Below are 23,779 nucleotides of genomic sequence, written 5' to 3'. Positions count from 1 at the left end.
TGATATTTCCCTCTGTTTATTCAGAAGTCCATGCTGTAAATCAACTGATCTGCTGTTTCTGTGCCTGGATGTGATAAAGAAACTGATGTTCAGACCTGAACTGGTCACGATTCGGTTCTGGTAGATGTTGTTGTTTTGGTTATGTTGGCTTTCCTGCCTTAGGGTTTATTTCTGTTTCTTGTTTTGTATTGTGTTGGATTCATGTTTAGCCTGTTTACTGTTTTAGTTATCTGGTTTCCTTTATTAGTTTTTATTATAGCTTGTGTTCTGTTCAGTCTTGGGTTTGGTCTTTATGGTTATTTTGGCTCTGTAGTTGTCCATCTTAGTTTCTGTCCCATCAGCCTCTCAGTCACTACTCTGTCACTTCCCTTCCCCTGATTAGCTCCACCCATTCCAGTAATTAGTTTCACTCCATTCACCTGATCACTGCCTTACTTATACCTGCCTCTGCCCCCTGCAATCTGCCACATCATTGTTTGTTTTTTGGTGCCAAATGGTGAGTCTAGTCCAGGGGTCCGTTCTTCGTACGTCGCTACCTCAGTTAGCAGGATTTCATTGTTGACGATTTGGCATGATCTTGGATCGTTTGGTTCTTCGAAAGACTTCCTGCACTTGTTGTCATAGCAACATGTGCGCCAGCTTAAACCTGCTCGAGAGCAGGCTTATTTCATGTAAACAAGATTAGATCACGGCTGTATAAGCGGAGGAGATAGGGAAGTCTGCCGTATCCATGTCCATTTTTATGACAGCAACCTGTTGCGGAAGGTGCAAGAATAATTTGCAGAGTTTTTCGAATTAATCGCGTATTGCGCAATAGACAGGATCCTTTAGCGCAGCGCGACAGTGTAATTGTAGAGAGATTTTCTTGGTGGCTGTTATAAACAGACAAACACATCATTTAACAGTGGCTTCTAAAGAGGAAAAAGTGGTGTTGGAGCCATAAATAGAAAATATTTAAGTTATTTGTATGATGGTTTGTTTTTTATTTTTATCCTATTCAGTAAGAAGATTTGTTCAGACCATTTTATTGTGAAGTTTAGTTTTACTTTGAAAGGCTTGCTTCCTGTCGAGCTGTATATTGTTTTAGAAAAAAACTATGGACGGATTATCTAGCCACGGAGCAATAGTTTTACCGTGTAAACTGTGGATGACTTGGAAAAGGAAGATTTTCATTTTTTATGGATAAATTTTTTTTTTGTTAAAATCTCTGTTTGCACGTGTCCTTTACTTCCCGTCTCTAAGGAATGACACTGAAATTTGGATCTCTTGACATAACAAGTCCCTTTTTAAAATAAAGTGTAATAATTAAAGGCTACCATTTTGTAGAATATTCTTGTACTTCACTTTTACTTGTCCCCATGTTCTAGTGGGTCCTGTGGAGGCTCTGATATAAAAGAACAAAGTAAATATCAAATTATTAAAATGCAAAAATTCATACTGTAGAAAGTGATAGAAACATCTACCATGGACAGTATTTACGCATTAATTTGTCTGCTACTTTTTGCCAGCCCTCTCTCCTGGCTTTAACAGATTTTGAGGTGTTTTAATTATTGACTCAAATTCGGCATAACCTTCCATTAAAAGCTCTTGTTCTGCTGGGAAAAAAAACTGTGGGCGTTCTTTGGCCATGCTGAACAGCCAATAGCAGCGTTGCTGATCATTGTTTCTACTATCGATAAATTTCCCCTTTTAAACAAACGCATGAACGCGCAGTTGTCTCAGATAACTCAATCCAGTGATACTAATCGTAAACAACAGGTGTGTTCGAAGAACCCAATTAGCCGGATCATGATTAGCCGGATGAAATCATCTTGGATGTCTCATTTCATCTCGGATGTTTTAAGCAACGTACGAAGAACCGACCCCAGCTTTCTTTGCATGTTTATCTGACCCTGTTTGTCTCTGGATTTCCAAGTTAGCCTGTCCCCTGTTTTTGTTAATAGTTTTGTCAGTGACTGCTTTTTGTTATTTTTGGGTTATTGGATGTAGTCTTCCCGTTTTTGTCTTGATCCCCGTTTTGGCTTTGCTTTTTGTAAATAAATGTTCTTTCACCTAACCTCTGCTTGTCTGGTTGAATACTGGGTCCACCTGTCTCTGATTCATGACAGAACTGGGTCAGAACCAGAATAAAATCTATTTTAATATCAGATCCTTTTGTCAGACTTTAATCTAAACAAGAGAGAAACAGTTATTAGCTGCTTCTATGTGAATGGAGATCCAGAAAGTTAACAGGATGACGACCAGAACTTCCCACTTTATCCAGAGATTTTATTATTGATCCGATCTGATGGAGAACAGAAGTTCTGATTGTAGCTTTGATCCATTTAACAGGTTAGTTTCATTTCAGACCTGCAGGAACATGAAGGTCAGAGATCAGCAGATGAAACAGGACTGCTGGGCTCCAGTTTTCTAGAATCAATCCTGGTTCTTCATCTTGGTGAGATGTTCTGGTCTCAGTCCAGAGACTCTGACAGGTTTTTATTTCCTGGTCGGTTCTGGTCCTCAGCAGAGTTACAGCTCAGTTTCTGCTGCACGATGCGTTCATGGACACCTCTGGACTGTAGGACACCATAGAACTGTGGAATTGTAGCGCCACCTGGTGGTGAATCTAGGAACTGAGCGCATCTCCAGCTGAAGGTCTGATCCTGGAACATGAGGAACATCTGGCTGATTGGATCAGTTCACTTTGATTTGTTCTGTTCTGATGTTTTCCCTCCAGAACCACATCAGAACCTCTTCATTTCTGTATTGAATGGTGAACAAGCAGCAGTGATGAAGAGGATGAAGAGGAGGAGCTGCTGCTCCAGAAACAGCAGAAATGTTGGATTAATTAAATATCTGGGCTTAGTGGAGCCCGTTATGTTGGAGACTCACAGATTAAAAATTAGTTTGATGTACTTTGTAAATTAATAAAAATCCCCAAAAATCACAGCATCAGCAAATAATAATAAGAAAAAAAACTAATGAGTCCATCTCTTCCACCAGGTTTACTGATTTTAGGTCCAACCTCTGGACCAGAGTTTGTGGTTTCAGGTTTTCTCTCAGGTTCAGGCTGTTTGCTCCCTGCTGTGAAGAAATCAATCAGTTTTAATCAGAAGTTCAGACATTTTACTAAGAAACAGTTTTTGTTCAGAGAAAAAACAGAATGAAAACAATCTAGAAGATCAAAAAGCTTCAACCAAACCCACCAGAGACGTTGAGTCGACAGGATCCAGAACCAGAACCATCATCAGTGTGAACATCACACAGATACAGACCAGAGTCTTCAGTCCTCAGTCTGGACACATGGAGTCTGATTCGTCCTTCTCTGAGGACGTCTTTGTCACTCTGGACTCGTCCTGAAAACTGTTCATCCTGAGACTCTGACACCTCAGCACCATCATGGAAACCAAAAAGAATTGATTCTGCCTGAGCTGCAGATTGTTAACAGGTCTTTGCTGTAAATGAGAACTCACATTTCAGTGAGAATGCCTGTATAAAGGCATAACAATAATAAAAAGACTCACCTGTGTCTGTAAAAAAGATCCAGAGAAAAAGTAAGGAAACACGAAGGAGAGCCATGGAGACAGGAACAACTGGATCACGCACTGGGCATCTGACACCAAGTAGAGCATCTCCCTCGGTTTATAAGCACTGGAAAAGCTGAGACAGCTAAACAGGGAGGGATTGTCTGACTTTGATAGAGCAGTAGGGGGCGCTATTATTGCACCATCACTAGCAGGAGCAGCAGGATCCCCACTGAAAGGCTATGAATCCAGAGTCTGGGCTTCCCTTCACTGACACTCAGAGTGCTGATATGTTTCTGATCACAGATCAGATTCTCTGTCATTTACGTTTAGGATTCATTTAGGGTAAGAAATATGTATTCAGCATTCTTAAAAAAAGAAGAAGAGACGGTTGACTTACTACAATGGAAATGTTTTTTTAAACTTTCCCTAATCCACATGTTGATAGACAATAGTTTTCAAAACAGGGAATCTGATTCAGAATAAATTTCCCATCATCTTGCACTATTTTAGAAAGCTGTTCCACAAAGCCACGCTCACCAGGCAAATCACTGCAGATTACCTGAACATCAATAGAAATTAACCATAAACCACACTAAGTGGTTTTCGAGTGGTGCATTTGAAAATAGCACTATCGTAAATACCCACTCTGCGTAAAGAGCAGACATATTAGAGAACTAAGTTCAGTTATTATTATTACTACTTATACACAGCCAAGAGCTAACACAAAACAGCCCTGGAGGAACTCTACTATTTTATCAGCGGCCAAATGAATAGTAATCAAAAGGCAGCAGGGATCATTGCTGGAGACTTTAATCATGTTGAACTAAAAGCTGTGCTCCCCAAATCAGAACCCTGCAGGTTTGGACTGCAGAGGCCTGCTCAGTTCTACAGGATTGTTTTGAACACTCAGACTGGGGGCTGTTTAAAGAGTGTGCTGATCTAGAGAATTTCACATCTGTGCTGTGCTATTTTCACTTCTGCACTGATGCGGTCCTATCCACGAAGATAACCAGAATGTTTCCTAACCAGAAACCAAGCGGCACAGTGCGGTCGCTGCTGAAGGCCCATGATGCACCATTCAGATCAGGGGACAGACTGGCCTACATCAGGGCTAGAAGTGAAGAGAACAAGGCTATCCAGAAGGTAAAGCACAGGTAAAAGCAGCGCATGGAGGAGATTTCATCTGGTCATTCTCAGATTATAATCACAGCGACCAGCAGCTCAGCTATGACCCAGGACTCCGGACACCTTAAAACAACTTCTTCACATGCTTTGATTCTCCAAGCAGCAGAAGGTCTGAACATCTTCCTCAGCCAGAGGTGCAGCATCAGCCCTCATGCTGCAGCTGCACCAAGTGACCTCCTCCTTAAAGAAGGTGAACATCAACAAGGCTGCAGGTCCAGACACGGTCTCAGGTCGGATGCTAAAATCATCTGATGACCAAGTTGCAGAGGTTTCTGGGCATCTTCAACCTCTCCCTGAATCTCTCCATGGTCCCTGCCTGCCTGAAGTCCTACATCATTGTGCACGTTCCCAAGAAACGACTACTTTCCTGTTGCTCTGACCCTGGTCAGCCTGCAGTTTGCCTGCAGGGAGAATCGCTCCACAGAGGAGGCTGTTTCATTAGCACTTCATTCAGGATGATATTCATGGACTTCAGTTCAGCCTTCAACACTGTGCCACCAGACATGCTGGGACTATCCACACCTCTCTGCTCCTGGATCAGTGACTTCCTCACCAACAGACCCAAAGAGGTGAGGATAAGGAACATCTGCTCCACTGGTCCTCAGCACAGAACCTCCACAGGGTTGTGTCCTCAGCCCAGCTCTCTTCACCCTTTTCACCCAGGTTTGTTCTGCGGTCCACTCCACAAACACGGTGGTGAAGTTTGAGGATGACAGCACTGTGGTTGGTCTCATGTCCAACAACGGAGATAACCACTACAGAGAGGAAGTGAACAATCTCACACAGTGGAGCTCCAGGAACAATCTGGTCCTCAACACCAGGGGGACACCAAGGAGGTCATAGTGGACTAGAGGAGGTCCAGGAGGACTGAACAGGCTCCTCTCTGGTTACAGGGGGAGGTGGTGGAGAGCGTGGACAACATTAAACATTAAGTTCCATTTATGCCTGCATGTGTTCAGGAAACGGCCAGACGTTTTGCCACAGATCCCATCCATTCAGGCAACACTGTTTGACCCAAATCATTAGGGAAATGATTCAGGAACGTTACATCCAAAACTAATAGACTTATAAAAACCTACCTCTGTCAAAAAGCTGTGGGGACAAGCGCCTCCTGCTGAGAAACTCATCAACCAGCCCAGTTTATAGGCTGTTACCGTACAAGTTTTCAAACATGCTACGGTTTCCACAGCTTCTTGATCTGATTGAAAATTATTTACACAATCTCTCACATGGTAATATCTATTTGCACATTTTTAGCTCCTTGGGGAGTGTTTGTTTGGACGTCCATGTTCTTTAACTGAAGAGTCAAATTTTTGCTTATGACTATTTGCACACTTTCCCTTTACTGGGAATGCTGTCTAATACATTCCTGTAATTGCACCGGATTTTTGATATCATCCTTTAGACTGCCCGTTATCTGTTTTTTTGTCTTGAGCGTCAATCAACTTTAACATTTAAATCTTTTTTGATGAGTATTTGCACACTTTAACTTTTCAGGGAGTGTTTGTCTGATACATTCATGCAGTTGCACAGTAATTTTCATCATCTGTGAATTGACTGCAATGTATATTTTGACTTGGACATAAGTCTTATCGTGTGCTAAGGACTATTTGCACACTTTTACCCTGACGATAAAGATTCACTTTTAGCCTGACAATATAGATTCTTCATTCTTATAATCAGGGAAACTGGCAGGGTTAAAATAATGTTTTTTCTAACCCTTCCCTCCCAATAAAGCCACTAAGTGCAGCTCTTTGTATTTCTCTTTCTGTTAACACTGTCTTTCATTATCCGTTCAACATACTGTAGTTAAACTATGGGAATAAGCTTTATTCATTCACTACAGAAAAACTGATTTGTCACCCTACTGATAAAAAGGTCACCCACAGAAGCTGCAGGTCTGCTGTCCTGTTAACCAAAATGTCCACGAGTTAGAAGGCACAATGTGCAATATGGCTACTCTGCTGTGGTTTTCAGAGCGTAGCCTACATGAAGATGTTTCTTTTCTTAATCTAAATAAAATAAAGAATGAATGTTGATTGTGCGGTGCTTTTGATGTACCATTGTGCACCATTTGAATAACCGTGCTAAAGGTTTAATGTAAAAGAGGCCAACTAATCAAGCAGTCTTTAGGTTCAGATGTAATGACAGGAGACCTAAAACATGAAGACACCAGGCCTTGAGGACTGACTTTGGACACAACTGATCTAGAGATAGAGGTGGTCACAGTTTATGATTGGATACTCTAGACTTTTATGGCACCATTGGACATTTTTACTTTCTATTCAAACTGGTAACATGATAAACTGGGAGCTATGCTGGGATTTTGTCTTATGTTCAAAGGGAGTCCAACAACTGAATGAGCTCTAAATCAGACCTCAGAACCTAACTGTTTTGCTACAGTTAACTACTTTTAATGCTTTACATCCACATAAAAAGGCTAATACTTTTATATTAATAAAGTGATTGATGTGGTTCATTTTGACAAATATTCTTTAGTAAATCGTCACATCACAATGTCTAAAACTGAATTAGCCCCTGATCACCAGTTATATTTAAGCCTGGAGTCATCTTGTTTAATAAAGGACATAATAGTGAACTGTCTTATTTAGGGTACCAAAGAAAACCCCAATCAAAACAAGTGATGTTTTGACAAAAACATAATAATGTGAGGTAGGTGTGTTTAACAAGGTGCAAATGTACAAATTTCAATGAGTCACATTTAGGAGAATAAATCCTTTATTACCAAAAATAAACAAAAAATAACATCAACTCCAAACGGTCCCTGTTATTTTGGCTTTGGAGATCCCCTGAGATCTGAGGTTTAGAGGCTGTGAACATAAAACAAGAAACAGTCAATTCCTGTGGTTTTCTGCAAAAATATGTTGCTTTATTTATCGCACAGGATTAGTTTTATCTAGGGACTACATGTGATTAGCAATTATTACAGAGATTCTCTGTGTTTTTATCCTGTGTGGCTGTGCCATGTCAGTAATTTGTAATCTGTAAAATGCAGTGTTAATGTGAGCTCTAGCTCTTGTTGCATAGTGTGACAGGAAAAGGGGTTCTGTTACAGAAACAAAACAAGCCCAAGTAATCAAGTGCACATTAAAAAATGAGCCCAGAAACAGTGACTGACAAAATCTACCAATGACTTTAAGATAAAAAGAGCCCAGAGACGCTTATAAGGGGCTGTTGGCTGAACTGCTTATATTACACAGCTGCTCACATGCGCAATAAGCAACAGAGATGTCAGATATGAACATTTATGCAAATCTCAGGCTGCAGTTATGCTATGTGAATGCGCCACATAAAAAGCTGATGTAGGGGGTGATTTATTTATTACATGATAATAAATAGGTGAAACAATCTCATGATAATTATAACAAAATCACCAGAGGAAAACATGTCAATACGTTTGCTGCTGATTGTTTGTTTACAGGACAGGGCTTAGTCTTCTCCATCAGAATGTTGGAGACAACATAGAGAGAACTTAGACCTTTCCTCATTGAACAACCTCGCCTGATCATCCAGAACCAGGGGTTGTAAACACTGGGAAGTTGGAAGCACAATCCTTCCCCCCTCTGTTTAGTGGTGGCTTTTCTCTTTTCACCAATCATCTACAACCCATCACTGGTTTTTAATATGTGCTAAATAATCTGATTAGCTGATGATGTCAGCAGTAGATTCTTTATGTAAAAAAATATTTTAGGACCTTCTTGTGTTTTGAGGACTGAACTCATGCAAGTTTAAATTGCTGTTGTCTGCTATATTGTGAAGATTGTCCAAATTCAGCTTACCTGTTACTATCAGTTGATTTCTTCTCAGGGCACCTTTTCCATCAGCTCTAACGATCAACTGATAGCTTCCTGTATCGTTGAGCCTGAGGTCCTTTAGGTAACATTGGATTTGTCCATTCCTGACCTGCTGTCGATTACACTGTAGTCGATCTTTGAACTGATCATTTATGTACGGCTCAGTTTTAAATCTGCTGTCATACAGATAAATACTCCTCAGTGGCTCCAGGGTCATCAGATCCATGTACAGCGAGTTGGCCGTGGTATTTACAGGAAGGAGCCATGTCAATGTGACATTGGAGTGTTCTTCTGCCTGGTAGACATCTGGAGTTTCTTTCTCAGTAGGCAGAGGTTTCCCTGCAGGATTCAGAAAGAGACAAAGGCAAGGAATCTCAACACAAGGCTGGTGGATCACCGGTAGATCAAGTCCTCAGAAAGTAGGTATTAGTAACCTGGTCAGCCAGATCGATAATGTTTGTCACTCTACGTTATACACATCAACCTGGGACTGCTCCGATCGAATCCGTTTGGGAAAAGGAGCACAACTCTCCAAGTTCAATGAGTGAAGCCTAGTGCACACCTAGCAAAGTTTGGTTTTAACCAATCATGGTTATTTAAGGAGATATTCCCTTTGATCAATGCTCCTAATTTAAACATGATTAATATATCCTTAGTAAATGGATTTTTACCACCGTTTTTTCAAAGCTGTTATTAAACCTTTACTTAAAAAAACATCTCTTGATCAAGATAAGTTATTAAATTACAGACCTATATCTAATTTTCTTTTCTTTGTGAGAAAGTAGTTGCTAATCAACCATGTGAACATTTACAAAGTAATGATCTACTTGAGGAGTTTCAGTCAGGCTTCAGAGCTCATCATGACATTGAAACAGCTCTGGTAAAGGTTACTAATGATATTCTCATGGCCTCAGATAATGGAGGCCATGAGGCAGACACCCTATCTACTTTTAAGATTAGGCTTAAAACTTTCCTCTTTGATAAATCTTCTAATTATTGGCTTAGGTTACCCTGAGCTATCTCTATAGTTATGCTGCTATAGGCTTAGGCTGTTGGAGGGTCTATTTCTCTCACTGCTGAGTTCTCCTATTGTTCTCCAATTTGCATTGCTCGTTGTCATTTCAGCTTTTTGTTCGCTGTCATTTCTTTTTCTTCATAGTACACCTGCTCTGGCATTCTGTTAGCTGTGACATCATCCAGGGAAAAGAAACAATGCTGCTGCTGTAAAAAAAACAAAACATGTTAACGGCAGAGAACTGCTGTCAAGTCAATACATGAGTGATATGGGTTTATTTGATAGAGGATCAAGGATGTACTCTATTCTCACACCACACTCATTCAACACCCCCCTCCCTAAAAAAAGAGGGGAGGCATTGACTATGTGTCTAAGTGAAACCCAACAGACAAAAAAAGGATGTGATGGTAGAGCTTTTCTTATGTTTAACCTTAAAAGAACAGTGTGTAACTAATTTCGCTTTTAATTAAAAAAAATCAAGTAGCTACTGCTTTTATAAATACATATTCCGCCCAAGTCTAATAACATCACATCAAAATTAAAGTGTTCTCATAACTTAGAATTTTTTGTTTATAAAAACATTGGTGTCGGTGCACCTACTGGGAGGTGACACGTTGCTCCGCCATTTCCCTTTTCAGTAGCCGAAAGGGTACAAACTGTCAGCCATAGACATTTTTCCTATGTAAGGACGTGCTGTAGATGAAGTATAAACAAGCAAAGACGACAGTATATCATTCTACTTGCCATTATCTGTTGAAATGGAGAACCAGCCATATTCTTTGCCCAGCGAGAGAGAAGACAAAGAAACCAATAAAAAAATAATAACTAGGAGAAAACATTTATATTGGTGCAGCTATTATTACCAGGTGGAGATAATTCATGAGGGAGCAGGGATTTGAAACAGATGTGGAGGTTGCGGTTTTCTGCTGGAAAGCAGGTAAGTTAATTTAGTATAACAATGAAGTTTATTTTGCCTTCATGTTAGAAACAGCAGATCAACTACTCTGTCCTTCCGGCAGAGGCGGTTCATTTGTTCATCTTCGTCTCTCTGTCATGGAGTATGTGTGTATGCGGAGAAGTGGAGGGATATCAGCTGGTTCACGGCTGCTTGTGCATTTTCCTTTTTATGTATCACCTCCACTGTGCCTCTGCCTGACTCCGTTCAGCTGCAGCCTGCAAGCACTCAAATTCATCCACAACATGGCAAGTGATGGATGAATGGCACGACACGACAAATCAATAAAGAAATTTATTGCCAATGCTTTTAATTATCTATTCGTTGTTGCAGCCCTAAACATTATAGATAATTTTTTTTCCACTCGGGTATCTCTGTGAATCACTTTCTCATGAAGTTTCAGGTAAAAGTTAATTTCACAACTCAGATCAACAGTTCTCACCAAACATTGGCAGTAAATACCATATTTTTTGGACTATAAGGCATACTTAAACTGTCAAAAAGTTCTCAAAAATTGATGGTGTGCCTTATATATGATTACAGTTGTGCATATTGACCGATTTTATGTGGTACAATGCGTTCAAAAATCTGTTAAAATGTGTAAGTCCGACTTTGGTTAGCAACCAAGGGGCTCCGCTCAATGGATATTCGGAGCATTACAGTAGAGTGTCACTACCTGAGGACCACTGAGCTGTCTACTAGACTGCCGGACTGTGATGTCTAAACTAGACGAGCATTCATGCCAGTGCCTGGGGTACGCGCTAGCAAAATAAACCTAGTGAGTTAATTCAATAGAAAAGTTGTGTTTATTTTGGCCGTATTTTAGAAACAGTGCGGTGTAGTCCAACTACTCTGTCATACCGGCAGAAGTGGATAGCTCTCCATCTCAAAAGAGAACGGTGTAGGGTGACCAGATTTGATTTCTCGAATGAAAACTGGGGATGTCTCTGATTTTCTTAAGCGCAGAATCTCTGCCTAGGGGTCGGGTTGTTTTGTCTGAACTCCAAGCCGACGGAGTGGGGGCGGTGCATTCGGCAGAACTGGGAGACCGGGTAAATACCTCTTGTTGCGCTAAATCTTTTTACTCCATCATGATACATTGAAATCGGGGACATTCCGGGGTCAGGTCATCCAAAACTGGGTCTTTCCCCGAAAATCGGGGTCGTCTGGTCACCCTACTGGAGGGACAGATTGATGTTACACACTTAGGAATAGAATATGTAATGCGCCTTATAATTTGGGAAAAGCGATCTAATGATGTCAGAGCTGCAAATTAAGAGTGTAATTTTTTCCCATGAACAGTTCCTCTTTCCTTATTCAGCACTAATGTGAGTGAAACCAATTTCAGCAGCATCTGCCTGTAAAAAAGTATAAACAGAACCTAAATCTCTGTCCTTTGAGGTTCTGTTTATAACATACAGTAATATTTTCAGATAATATATTATTTAGTAACAACAATAGTAACAATAATAATTATTATTATTATTTCAGAGCTCGTTTGCTTGTAACTCAGATCCTCACCCAGTGCAGGAGAACTCAGGAGCCGAGCCAGAACCATTAAGAGGGATGTGGTCCAGTTTAGCATGGCTCAACCCTGGGCAAAATAAATAATGTACATCAGGCTCAGACCTAATGTGAATATTTATGTAATCAAATGTTAATACATAGTTTATTTGCAGACCAGTTTCATAATCCTCAAATATGCTGTTTAGAAAAAATTGGAAGATTGTAAAATGTAATAACATTATCTTTCATGAAAGAGCTTCCCACTGATCAGATCAGCTGAACTTAATTATAAGTTTATCTCAGAGATAAAAGTAGCAGGCAATCCCAGTAGAAAACTTTCAAAAGAGAAAATAATAAAGATGTCCATTAATATAAAATAGTTTGAAAATATATGTAAGCAGCCGGAAACTGGGAAGCTTTTTCATTTTGAATTCTGCAATAAACCGAGTTCTGGACTAGGCCTACACCAAAATACTTTAATGCAACAACACATTGCATAATAACCCATCTAACTGCACATTGTTGCTTTTTTTTATTATTATCGTGGATTGTTAACAGACATGAGAGCAACACAGAGCGTATACCTTCTTCAACAGCAGATTTAGCCACTGCTGCGTTTACAATAATTATCCTAACTTTGCTGTAATAGCGAATTACTCAGTTATAGCTCAGTTCTTCCAGCACAGAAACAGTTATAGCTGCAATCCTGCACGTCCCAACAACACTGGTCACAGTTAGTTTAGCCAGCCTAGCAGATTTCAAAGGGTAGCCTGGCCAGCCAGACTAACTTTAGCCTCTGTGAAATATGGGTGAGGTTTGGGTTAGAGTCTGAAAGCGAAACTGAGTCTGGCTGAGCAGGCTGTCCGTCCAGGCAGGTGGCCTGTTTTCAGGGAGCTGATGCTGTAGACGGTGGAGAAAATAAGCCTCAACTGTGTCAGTAAAAAAAAAAAAAAAAAAAAAACATGCAAAACATAAAAACAAACACGGAATAAAGGTATTTAAAATGCAGCTGAAAATGTTAGATGATTTTACCACAGCAGAATTTTTTCGCAATTTAAATAACACTTTGCATAACAGCGTTTTCCTGGTAGAGGCGTCAGAAACCAGGTGACATATCAACGATTTCGTACGAAGCCAAAAGAAGTCCAATGTCCGAAACTTGAATCTTGCTTTTCCCTGTATTTAACCTGTTAGAATTTGTTTTTTCTCCCTGCTTCTTATGCTCCGGTAAAACGAAAAAAAAAACTTACAGAAGCAAAATTAATATCAATAAATAGTATTATTGATTGATAATATAGAGTAGTCTACATTTTATAAACAAGCCAAATTAGAAAGAACTTCAGGAACTAACTAAATTCAGAGTAACGCAGAATGGTTTTCTCCAACATCGGTTTCATCTACTCTACCGCTTTTCCCTTTTTCGCGCTGGGTCGCAGGTGATATCAGTTTTTACCAGTAAATCCACAGCAGTGACGGACTGGACGGTCTAGCATTTGGGCAGATGCCAGAAGGGCCGCGGGCCCTTGTGGGCCGTTTGGGCCGGTGTTATGCCGAAAAGTGCATCCCTGCCGAGATTTGCATCCCCTGTCGCGGGAGCGCGCATCGCTCTGTACAGCTGAATATCGACGAAGAAAACAGATGAAAATGTGACCAACGGAGTTACTTGTTCTTATATTAGTCTCATCTTGAAAAGTCTCATCCTAAAGGTGAGACTTTTTGTTGTTGTTGCTTGTTAGGCAACTCAACAAGGATGATTGTGCTTAGTTTCTACCGGGGGAACCTAAGGCCAGACGGGTGGAGAAATGCATCCAAGAGTTGCAGGATGGACTTTAGTAGTACTGGTTTTTACATAGAAAACTAATTTTCCTACACGATTGTACCTGCACACTCTGATAGACATGTCTGAGCTCAAAGCGTTTTTTAACTGGATGACAGCAGCTGTCCGTCTGGTATAAAGAAAGGCTCTACTTTGTGGCATTTCCTCACCATCTCATTGAAAACGAGCACTGCTTAAAGCAAATGGATCAAAGCGTTGAAAACTAAAGGGCCCTATGGCCCCATCCAGATTAATAAAAAAAAAAAAAGAGAAATCTAAGGATAAGGCACGAACAAGGACATGAAAAATGGCAGAGATGCGCATGTCAACAGAGATATGAAAGACAAAACCAAAACAGACCTATAGCGCCTTGCAAAAGTATTGATGCTCCCTCATACAATCACATTTTATGAAATGCAAACTGTATTTTAATGGAATATTATGTCATACAGCAGACTGACGTGGCAAATAAAGGTGGACAGAAAATGAGTATTGCACAACTGAAAACCTCCTAGGATATGGCCATCAAACCAAACTTGCAGATCAAGGTAGGAGAGCATTTATTAGAAAAGCAGCCAAGAGGCCCATGGTAACTTCTGGAGGAACTGCAGAGATCCAGCAAATGAAAACCACTAGCTGAGAAGCCTATAAATGTTACAAATGTTACAAATGCCAAAGACCATTTGGCAAAAAAAAAACACATCTTGTATCCCCACAGCCATCACGCTGTGGGGATACTTTTCTTCAGCAGGGACAAGCAAGGTCAGTAGATGGTGAAGTGGATTAATTTAAATTAAATACAGGACAGTCCTGGAAGAAAACCTGTTGGAGGCTGCTGAAGAATGGGGCGGAGGTTTACCTTCCAGCGAGATGACAACACTAAAAAAGCTGCCAGAGCTACAGCAGAATGGTTTAGATGGAAACGCGTTCCTGTGTAAAAATGGGCACAAATTTCAGACTGCAAGGCACACCCCAAAAGACCTACGGATGCAACGCCGGCGAAAGGAGCTTCTACAACCTATCCAAAGCCCTTATAATAACAGGAAAACACTGTCCAACGAGGCGTCTGCTCGACTGCACAGCCATACCTCATTAGCGCATAGATTAAAAACATAGGGGGTGCATTTTCCGGCAGCCATTTGCCAAAAAACGCACCCCCCTGCTATTTTGCTTAAATTTACACTTGCAGCTGATTTAACATTTCCAACATGTTTACACGTGTGTTCTGAGCTACCAGTATGAATTTCATGATTCTGGGACAATTTTTAGATTAAAAACATAGGGGGTGCATTTTCCGGCAGGCCTTTGCCAAAAAACGCACCCCCATGCTATTTTGCTTAAATATACACTTGTTGCTGATTTAACATTTCCTACATGTTTACACGTGTGTTCTGAGCTACCAGTATGAATTTCATGATTCTGGGACAATTTTTAGATTAAATGCCAAGGGGGTGCATTTTTCGGCAGCCATTTGCCAAAAAAACGCACCCCCTGCTATCTATGAGGGTTTGGCACTTGTATGACTTTATTCCTGTATATCCATCTGTAGTTAAAGGATAAAGGTCAGCAAATGCAAATTCTGCCCTTTAAAATAATGACAGGGCAATTGTTGCTGTATGATCTGCAGCCCCATTTGGAACTTTTAAACAGGCTTTTGAAAAACGTTGATAATTTGCTGCTGTAATACTATAGAATTTTCAGAATAAAAAGCTGGCAGATGTGCATATTCAAAAACAATATCATAAATACAAGTATAGAGCATTCAGCATTGTTAGAAAGGTCACGCTATTTTCTGGAAAAATACATTATTGTATGAGTTAAGTTATTTTCCGTTTTATGCCTCTTTCCTTGTAAATTTGAAATGTCCCATGCTCCTGAATGCACCATAGCTTTCTGACAGTCGCGAATGCATCACACTGGTCTATGAACGCTGTGCTGTTTACTGTAGAAGCAGTCTGATCTTCCGTTTAAGACAAAGCTTTGCAGTTTCAAAACTCACGTCGGTTCTCACGGTTTATTGTTGTATGTGAATGACGAGAGAGACCACAACAAATAAATCAGCCGTACCTCAGATAAAAACTTTGGATTTAATGTTGTTCATTACACCTGTACTTTTGTAAACGAATCTGCCAAATAAACACCGTTTTTTCACACAAGAGGTATATTCAAACGTTTTGATATCACTAATATAAGAACAAGTAACTCCGTTGGTCACATTTTCATCTGTTTTCTTCGTCGATATTCAGCTGTACAGAGCGATGCGCGCTCCCGCGACAGGGGATGCAAATCTCGGCAGGGATGCACTTTTCGGCATAACACCTGTTAAACACAAGGCGGCCTGGTCGTCGGATGTGCGCGGCCCCTTTCACCGTTAATTGTAGGCCTACATTATCTCTCGGCCCACTAAAAACCCAAATGCAGGGTTTCCCGCAGCGCTGTCTTGGCGAGGCGGCCGCTTCCGGGCAAAACTTGTCGTCCCCCCGCTCGGCGCAAAACTTGTCGTAGTCTCAACCCCCCCCCCCCCCGCTCGGTTGGTGAAAATGCCAGGGCCGTTTTTTAGTCCCAGTCCGTCACTGATCCACAGAGCTTACCTTTAACACTTTAACAGGGGCCCCAGAACCCAGAAGAAACGGAAGGTATGTGTCCAAGCGGCTGAATAGATCAGTGATTCATGAAACCCAAAGAAACGCCTTAGCACTGAGCTCCCTCTACCACAGCCACACCCAGGCAGGTATGTAAATGTCAGTCACGTGGACTCAGGTAGCTGAGCCCAGAGCCAGCGCTGGGCAAATGGGTAAGGAAAGCACATGGTGCGGCAGGGCCGGTAGCAGGAGCGGTTGGCGGTGGTTTTGAGTTGAGTTGGAGTTTATTATTCTCTATATTAATTAATGTTTTCAAGGAAATAGGGAATGGGATGGGGTTTTCTCTTTTTGCGGATGATGGGGCAATTTGGAAGAGGGGAAAAAATTTGAAATTTATTATTAAAAAGTTACAGGATGCAATAACAGAAATAGAACAGTGGTAAATGGGGTTTCAAATTCTCAGTAGATAAGACAAAGACAATGTTTTTTTACAAAGAAAAGAATTAGTACATAGATAAAACTAAAAATGTATAATCAAGAATTAGAAAGAGTAAAACACTAAGTTTTTGGGGTTATGGTTTGATGAGGGGGTAACATGGAGTGTACATATACAGAAAATACAGGAAGGTGTTAAATGTTATGAGATGTTTGGTGGGAAGTGATTGGGGGGCTGATAGAAAAGCATTGAAGGCCATTTACTGCGGATTAATTAGGTCAGTACTGGATTATGGTTGTGTGGTGTATGGATCTGCATCGAGTTCATCTTTAAAAAAGTTAGACAACATCCAGTTTCAGGCTTTGAGATTATGTACAGGGGCATTTAAAACAACTCCAACAGCAGCACTCCAGGTGGAAATGGGAGAAATGCCATTAGAGCTGAGAAGAACTCAGTTGTCTCTGAATTATTGGGCTAATTTAAAAGGTCATAATGATAATCATCCAGCACAAAGCACTTTAAAGTCTTGTTGGGAAATGGAGAAAAGGGAGAGAAATAGCTTTGGATGGACAGTTAAACAAAAAGCAACCGAGTTAGAATTAGCTGATTTAATGTTTAGTCCGACAGTACCAATGCCAGCAGTTCCACCTTGGATAGTACCTGAAACAAAAGTAGATTTTAAATTATTAAAAAAGAAAAACAAAGATAGGGAGTTTATTTTGAATTCAGATACAATACAGAAATATATTAAGTTATTATAGTTTCATTCAGATATACACAGATGCATCAAAAAGTTTAGTTAATAAGATAGGAGTATCAGTTATTGTTCCAGAGTTTAAAATTACAATAGGAAAGAGAATCAGTGATAACATGTCAGTATACACAGGAGAAATGGTAGCAATTATGTTGGCAGTACAATGGGTAGAGGAAATAAGACCTCTGAGAGTAATAATTTGTTCAGATTCATCTTCATCATTAATCAGTTTACAGAGAAGTCATTCAGATAGTAGACCAGATATTTTAATAGAAATCCAGCAAACATTGTTCAGAATTCAAATGATGGGAATTACAGTTATATTTTTGTGGGTACCAGCACGTATGGGAATAAAGGGAAATGAAATGGCAGATAAGGTTGCAAAGGAGGCTACAATTAGAGAAAACATTGATATCTCTATTAAAGTTAGTAAGGTGGAAGTAAAGAGCATTATTAAACAGAAGATGAAGGAAAGGTGGCAAAAGCAATGGGAGGAAGAGAGGAAAGGACGGTGGCTGTACATGATTCAGAGGAGAGTGGGAGAAATGAGTTGTGCAGGGAGGAGCAGAAGGGAAGAAACAATCATATCAAGACTTAGATTTGGGCACACAGGATTAAGCATAACACTGGAAGATGTGAGTATTGTGGGGAACAAGAAACAGTTGAGCATATTATGATATACTGTAAGAAATATAAAGAAGAAAGAAGGGAAATGTCAGGGTTTTGTTTACCGATGAACTCAGGACGCACACACGGGACTAAAAGTTTGAGTTTTTATTGAAGGAAGTCTGCTGGGTGGTGAGTGATGAAGACCGGAGGTTCAGGACTGCAGAAGGTCAGGGATGAATGTGATGGCAGGAGCTGACGGCCCGGAGACAGAGAGTCCACACTTGCTAGGTGCTGCTCGGCTAGCAGGCCTCATAGCACTCAGGTTAGCAGTTCATTGGAGACACCAGGCCACAGAGCTGAGCTTCACCAGGGCGGCTAGTCAGGTTAGCAGAACTTGAGAGACACCAGGGCACAGAGCAGAGCCCTTCCAGGATGGCTAGTCCAGTTAGCAGTTCTCTGGAGACACCAGGACACAGAGCAGAACCTCTCCAGGAACAAACAGTGAACAAACAGTCTTTAGAGTGACTGGCAGGACTAACCTTAACAACAGGAGCAAAACAAAGCTTCCAAGGCAAAACGGGGACTGGCATGGAGAGGTGTGGAATGATGACGGCCCAGTGCTGAACTGAAGGCAGAGGGAGGTTTAAATTGAGCACTTCACAGGTGGAACAAGGGTCTGGCTAATTGACGGGTAAATGATATCAGGTGTGACTGACTGCTGAGGAGGTGAAGTGGAAATGACAGAAAATAACTGATGACTGAAAATAAATAAAGTCAAACCTAACCCAAAAGAGATGAAAAAATGAAAATAACAGAAAAACAAAGCCAAACCAAAACTCAACCATGACATTACCCCCCCCCCCCTCAAGGCCGGACTCCGGACGGCCTAAAATCAAACAAAACAAACTACAAAGTGACCGAACCAGGGCAGGTGGAGGGAAGGCAGGATGGCGGGCAAGAGTCATAACTAAGCTGATCTAACCTGGGTGGGTGGAGGGAAGGTAGGATGGAGGGCTAAAATCAAACCAAAACTACCCACTAGGGTGAACTAAAAAGGATGTCTAACAGATGCTGGTAGGCAAAACAAAAGGCGTCTAACCGATGTTGACAGGCGAACATCGCCACCAGGCAAAAACGGGCATGACAGGCGAACATCGCCACAAGGCAGAACAGGCGTACGACAACGCCAGAGGGAAGAACAGGCGTACGACAACGCCAGAGGGAAGAACAGGCGTACGACAACGCCAGAGGGAAGAACAGGCGTACGACAACGCCAGAGGGAAGAACAGGCGTACGACAACGCCAGAGGGAAGAACAGGCGTACGACAACGCCAGAGGGAAGGAACTGGCGTACGACAACGCCAGAGGGAAGGAACGGGCGCACGATAGCGCCAAAGGGAAACCCGCCGGGGCGTGAGGGAAGCGCCGGGGCTTGGGGAAGAGAACGTCGGGATGTGAGGGAAGCAGGAACATCTAAAACGCCTAGGAACAAGAACGGAGGGCGCACTTACACGCCGGGGAACCAAGAGTCAGAGAGCGTCCTAACACGCAGGGGAACCGAGAACAAAGGGCGTCCTAACATGCTGGGGATCCGAGAACAGAGGGCGTCCTAACACGCTGGGGATCCGAGAACAGAGGGCGTCCTAACACGCAGGGGAACCGAAAACAGAGGGCGTCCTAACACGCTGGGGAACCGAAAACAGAGGGCGTCCTAACACGCTGGGGAACCGAAAACAGAGGGCGTCCTAACACGCTGGGGAACCAAGAACAGAGCGCGTCTAAACACGCCGGGAACACTAAATCTAACGCTAGAAATCTAAACGCCAGGGAAACAGGAACAAAGGGCATCCTAATACGCCAGGAAACAAGAGCGGAGGGCGTCCTAAAATGGCAGGAGACAAAGGGCGTTCTAACACGCCGGGAAAACACAAAATCTACAGGGGTCAGAGGGCGTCCTAACACGCCAGGAAACAAAAATACCAGGAACTAAGGGCGTCTAAATTCCAGAGAATGGAGAGCGTCAAACACGCCAGTGGACTAAGAGCTAGGGGGCCAAAACAAAACTAAGAAGCGCTGGGACCTAAAGAGCGCTGGGAAACTACAGATCTAACCCAAAAACTAGAAAACCAGGCATGAACTAACCTATAGAACAAAACCAGAAGAACTAGGGTAGGGATAACAAAAGAAAAACCGAAGCAAAAAACTAGAAAATCAAAATAAAACAAAAAAAAAAAAACTAGGAAAAAGATCGAGACATTCAAGAAAAACTATAAAACTAATGCAAAACCAAAACAAAGAAACTAGGGCAGGAACGGGTAAACTAATGTAACACTAGATAGCTAAAGTAACACAAAACTGAAGCTGAAAGACTAAGGTAACAAACAATACTTAAGCAAAATTATGAGACTAAAGCTAAACTAGAAATTAAGGCAAAACAAGAAAACTAGAACATGAATAAGTAAACTAACGAGAAAACCAGAGAACTAAGGCTATAAATGAGGAAGCAAAGCAAAGCTTGGAAACTAAGGCAAAATCTAGAATCCTAAAACGGAGCAGGAAAAACAAAAGCAAAACAGAGACTAAGAACTCTAAGAAAACAAGAACCCCTAAATAACTCTAAAACCCCAAAAATCCTAAGTAAATCAAAAACTGAAATCGAGCCAAAAAAATAACAGAAGGCACTGGCCTTAAGGGCTCAGGCAAAAACGGCTGCTAAGCAAAAAAGAAAAAGTCTTCGTGGAGGTCGTCCTGGATGAGGCAGGTGGCGGAGCAGCATCGCCCGACTAAACCCTCGAGGAGGGCGGCCCCGACGAGGCAAAGTCAAGCGGCCCGGAGACCGCGGTCGGCGGCTCCGGCCGAACAGGAAAGTCAGTGACGGGCGCCGTGGTGGACGGCCCCGACGAGGCAGAGTCGAGCAGCTCGAAGTCCGCAGTCTGCGGCTCCGGCCGAACAGATCAGTTGGAGGCGGTGCCAAGCTACAGGTCTCGGTGGAGACCGAGGCCAGAGGCGGGTCCTCCTGGACCTCCTCGCGGGACTTGGGCGGAGGCAGGTCCTCCTGGACCTCCTCACGGGACTTGGGCGGAGGCAGGTCCTCCTGGACTTCCTCACGGGACTTGGGCGGAGGCAGCTTCCAAGGCAAAACGGGGACTGGCATGGAGAGGTGTGGAATGATGACGGCCCAGTGCTGAACTGAAGGCAGAGGGAGGTTTAAATTGAGCACTTCACAGGTGGAACAAGGGTCTGGCTAATTGACGGGTAAATGATATCAGGTGTGACTGACTGCTGAGGAGGTGAAGTGGAAATGACAGAAAATAACTGATGACTGAAAACAATAAATAAAGTCAAACCTAACCCAAAAGAGATGAAAAAATGAAAATAACAGAAAAACAAAGCCAAACCAAAACTCAACCATGACAGGAAATGGTTAAAAATTTAAAAAGGAAAAGAATAAAATTTGATTTAATAGAAATGCTTAGAAGTAATTCAAGAGATGAGTGTTATGGGATTATGTTTCATTATCTTAGATTAAGTAATTTAATTGATAGGATTTAATTTTTTATTTTTTATTTTTTTTATTTTTTTATTTTTTTGGGTGTTTGTTTTGTTTTGGTAGTTTGGTTTAATTTTTTTTAGGTAGTATAAGTCATTCTGATCCACACTCCAAACTAGTTGGTGGCGGTAATGCACCTTTTCGTTGCGTGCCAACCGCCAGAAAAAAAACATAAAGAAGAAGAGAGCCTTAAAAATCACAGAGACAAAGTGCCAGAAGATTAGAGAAAGCCTATGACATGATGAGGAAAGAGGGTTTTTTAATTAAATTGAAAAAAATGGGAATTAGTGGATCAATGTTTTATTGGATAAAAGATTTTTTACAAAATAGATCAATACAAGTGAGAGTAGGACAACATTTGTCAGAAAAGTTTCTTGTTGAAAATGGTACACCACAGGGAAGTATAGTGAGTCCTTTGTTTTTTTCTATTATGATTAATGATATGTTTGACAATTTGGAGAGTGGAATGGGGTTTTCTTTATTTGCTGATGACGGAGCAATTTGGAAGAGGGGGAAAAATTTAAATTTCATTGTTAAAAAGATACAAGAAGCAATTAATAATATAGAAGATTGGTCTTTTAAATGGGGATTTAAAATTTCTATAGACAAAACAAAGACTTTATTTTTTACAAGGAAGAAAGTATCTGAAAATTTAAAATTACAAATATATAATCATGAATTAGAGAGGGTAAAGGAATTTAGGTTTTTGGGTTTATGGTTGGATGAAAAGCTTAGTTGGAAAATTCATATTCAAAAAGTTGTGGATAAGTGTAAGAGAGTTTTAAATGTAATGAGGTGTTTGGTGGGGAGTGAGTGGGGTGCTGAGAGAAAAGCATTGAAAGCAATATATACTGGTTTAATAAGGTCGGTATTTGATTATGGAAGTATAGCTTTAGAATCAGCATCAGAAACACTACTCAAAAAATTAGATAATATTCAGTATCAAGCCTTGAGGTTATGTACAGGAGCTATAAGAACTCCAACGTCAGCTTTACTGGTAGAAATGGGAGAGTTACCACTTCATCTTAGAAGACTACAGTTAAAGATTTCTTATTGGTGTCAATTAAAGGGACATAAGGGAAATCATCCATGTCAAAAAAATTTAAATCCTAGTTGGGAAAAGGAAAAAAGAATTTAAAATCTTTTGGTTGGGATATTGAAAATATTATAAAAGAATTTGATTTAGATTATATAAATATTAGCCAAACAGTCCCTCTTTCACCAGTTCATCCATCTTTATTTTCTAATAGTATTGTTGATTTAACCTTGTTGAAGGAAAGGGAAAAAGGAAACTATTTAGATTTTAGTTCAATACAATCATATTTAGACAATAACTATTATGGATATATTCAAGTTTTTACAGATGCTTCAAAAAACTCAAATAACAATAATGGGGTGTCATTCATTGTTCCAGAATTTAATATTAAGAAATGTAAAAGAATTTCTGATGGAGTATCAGTTTATACAGGAGAGATGATGGGAATCATTGTAGCTTTAGAATGGATTGAGGAAGTTCGTCCTTTGAGAAGCATAATTTGTTCCGATTCAAGTTCATCATTATATTCAATAAAAAATAATTATTCTACTAGTTGATCAGACCTTTTATTAGAGATTCAGTTATTAAGGTATAGAATTCAGGCAATGGGTTTAGTAGTTATTTTTACATGGATACCATCCCATATAGGAATAAAAGGAAATGAGTTGGCAGACAAATATACAAAAAAAGCTACAAAAAATATTAATATTGATATAGTGGTAACATTTAGTAAGGAAGAATTTAAATCTATTATTAAACAAAAGGTTAAGGGGAGATGGCAGAAGCTGTGGGAAGAAGATAGAACCGGAAGATGGCTTTATAGTATTCAAAGGAAAGTTGGTGCAATGAGGATAACAGGAAGGAATAGAAAAGAGGAAACAATTATATCTAGATTACGTTTCGGACATACAGGGTTAAATGGAAACCTATTTAAAATGAGGAAACATCCAACAGGAGTTTGTGACTTTTGTTATCAAGAGGAGACGGTGGAGCATGTTTTGTTGGTTTGTC

General features: G+C 40.8%; 1 protein-coding gene and 1 long non-coding RNA gene across 2 annotated transcripts in view; one reads left to right on the top strand and one right to left on the bottom strand.

Annotated features, from left to right (window-relative positions):
- LOC118565834 overlaps positions 1-23,779 on the top strand; it is a 74,107-nt gene that overhangs the window by 37,046 nt on the left and 13,282 nt on the right. The gene's annotated exons all lie outside the window — the stretch shown is intronic.
- LOC110368073 lies at positions 7,416-16,508 on the bottom strand. The gene is made up of 4 exons (XR_004932654.1): positions 16,393-16,508; positions 12,001-12,073; positions 8,495-8,848; positions 7,416-7,525 (listed from the first exon to the last, which is right to left on the bottom strand). It is a non-coding gene; the product is annotated as an uncharacterized LOC110368073 (long non-coding RNA).

This window comes from Fundulus heteroclitus, chromosome 14 (assembly GCF_011125445.2).
Source record: "Fundulus heteroclitus isolate FHET01 chromosome 14, MU-UCD_Fhet_4.1, whole genome shotgun sequence".
Lineage (NCBI taxonomy): Eukaryota > Metazoa > Chordata > Actinopteri > Cyprinodontiformes > Fundulidae > Fundulus > Fundulus heteroclitus.
Note: the sequence above shows the minus strand (reverse complement) of the source record. Positions and strands in the feature narration are given on the sequence as shown.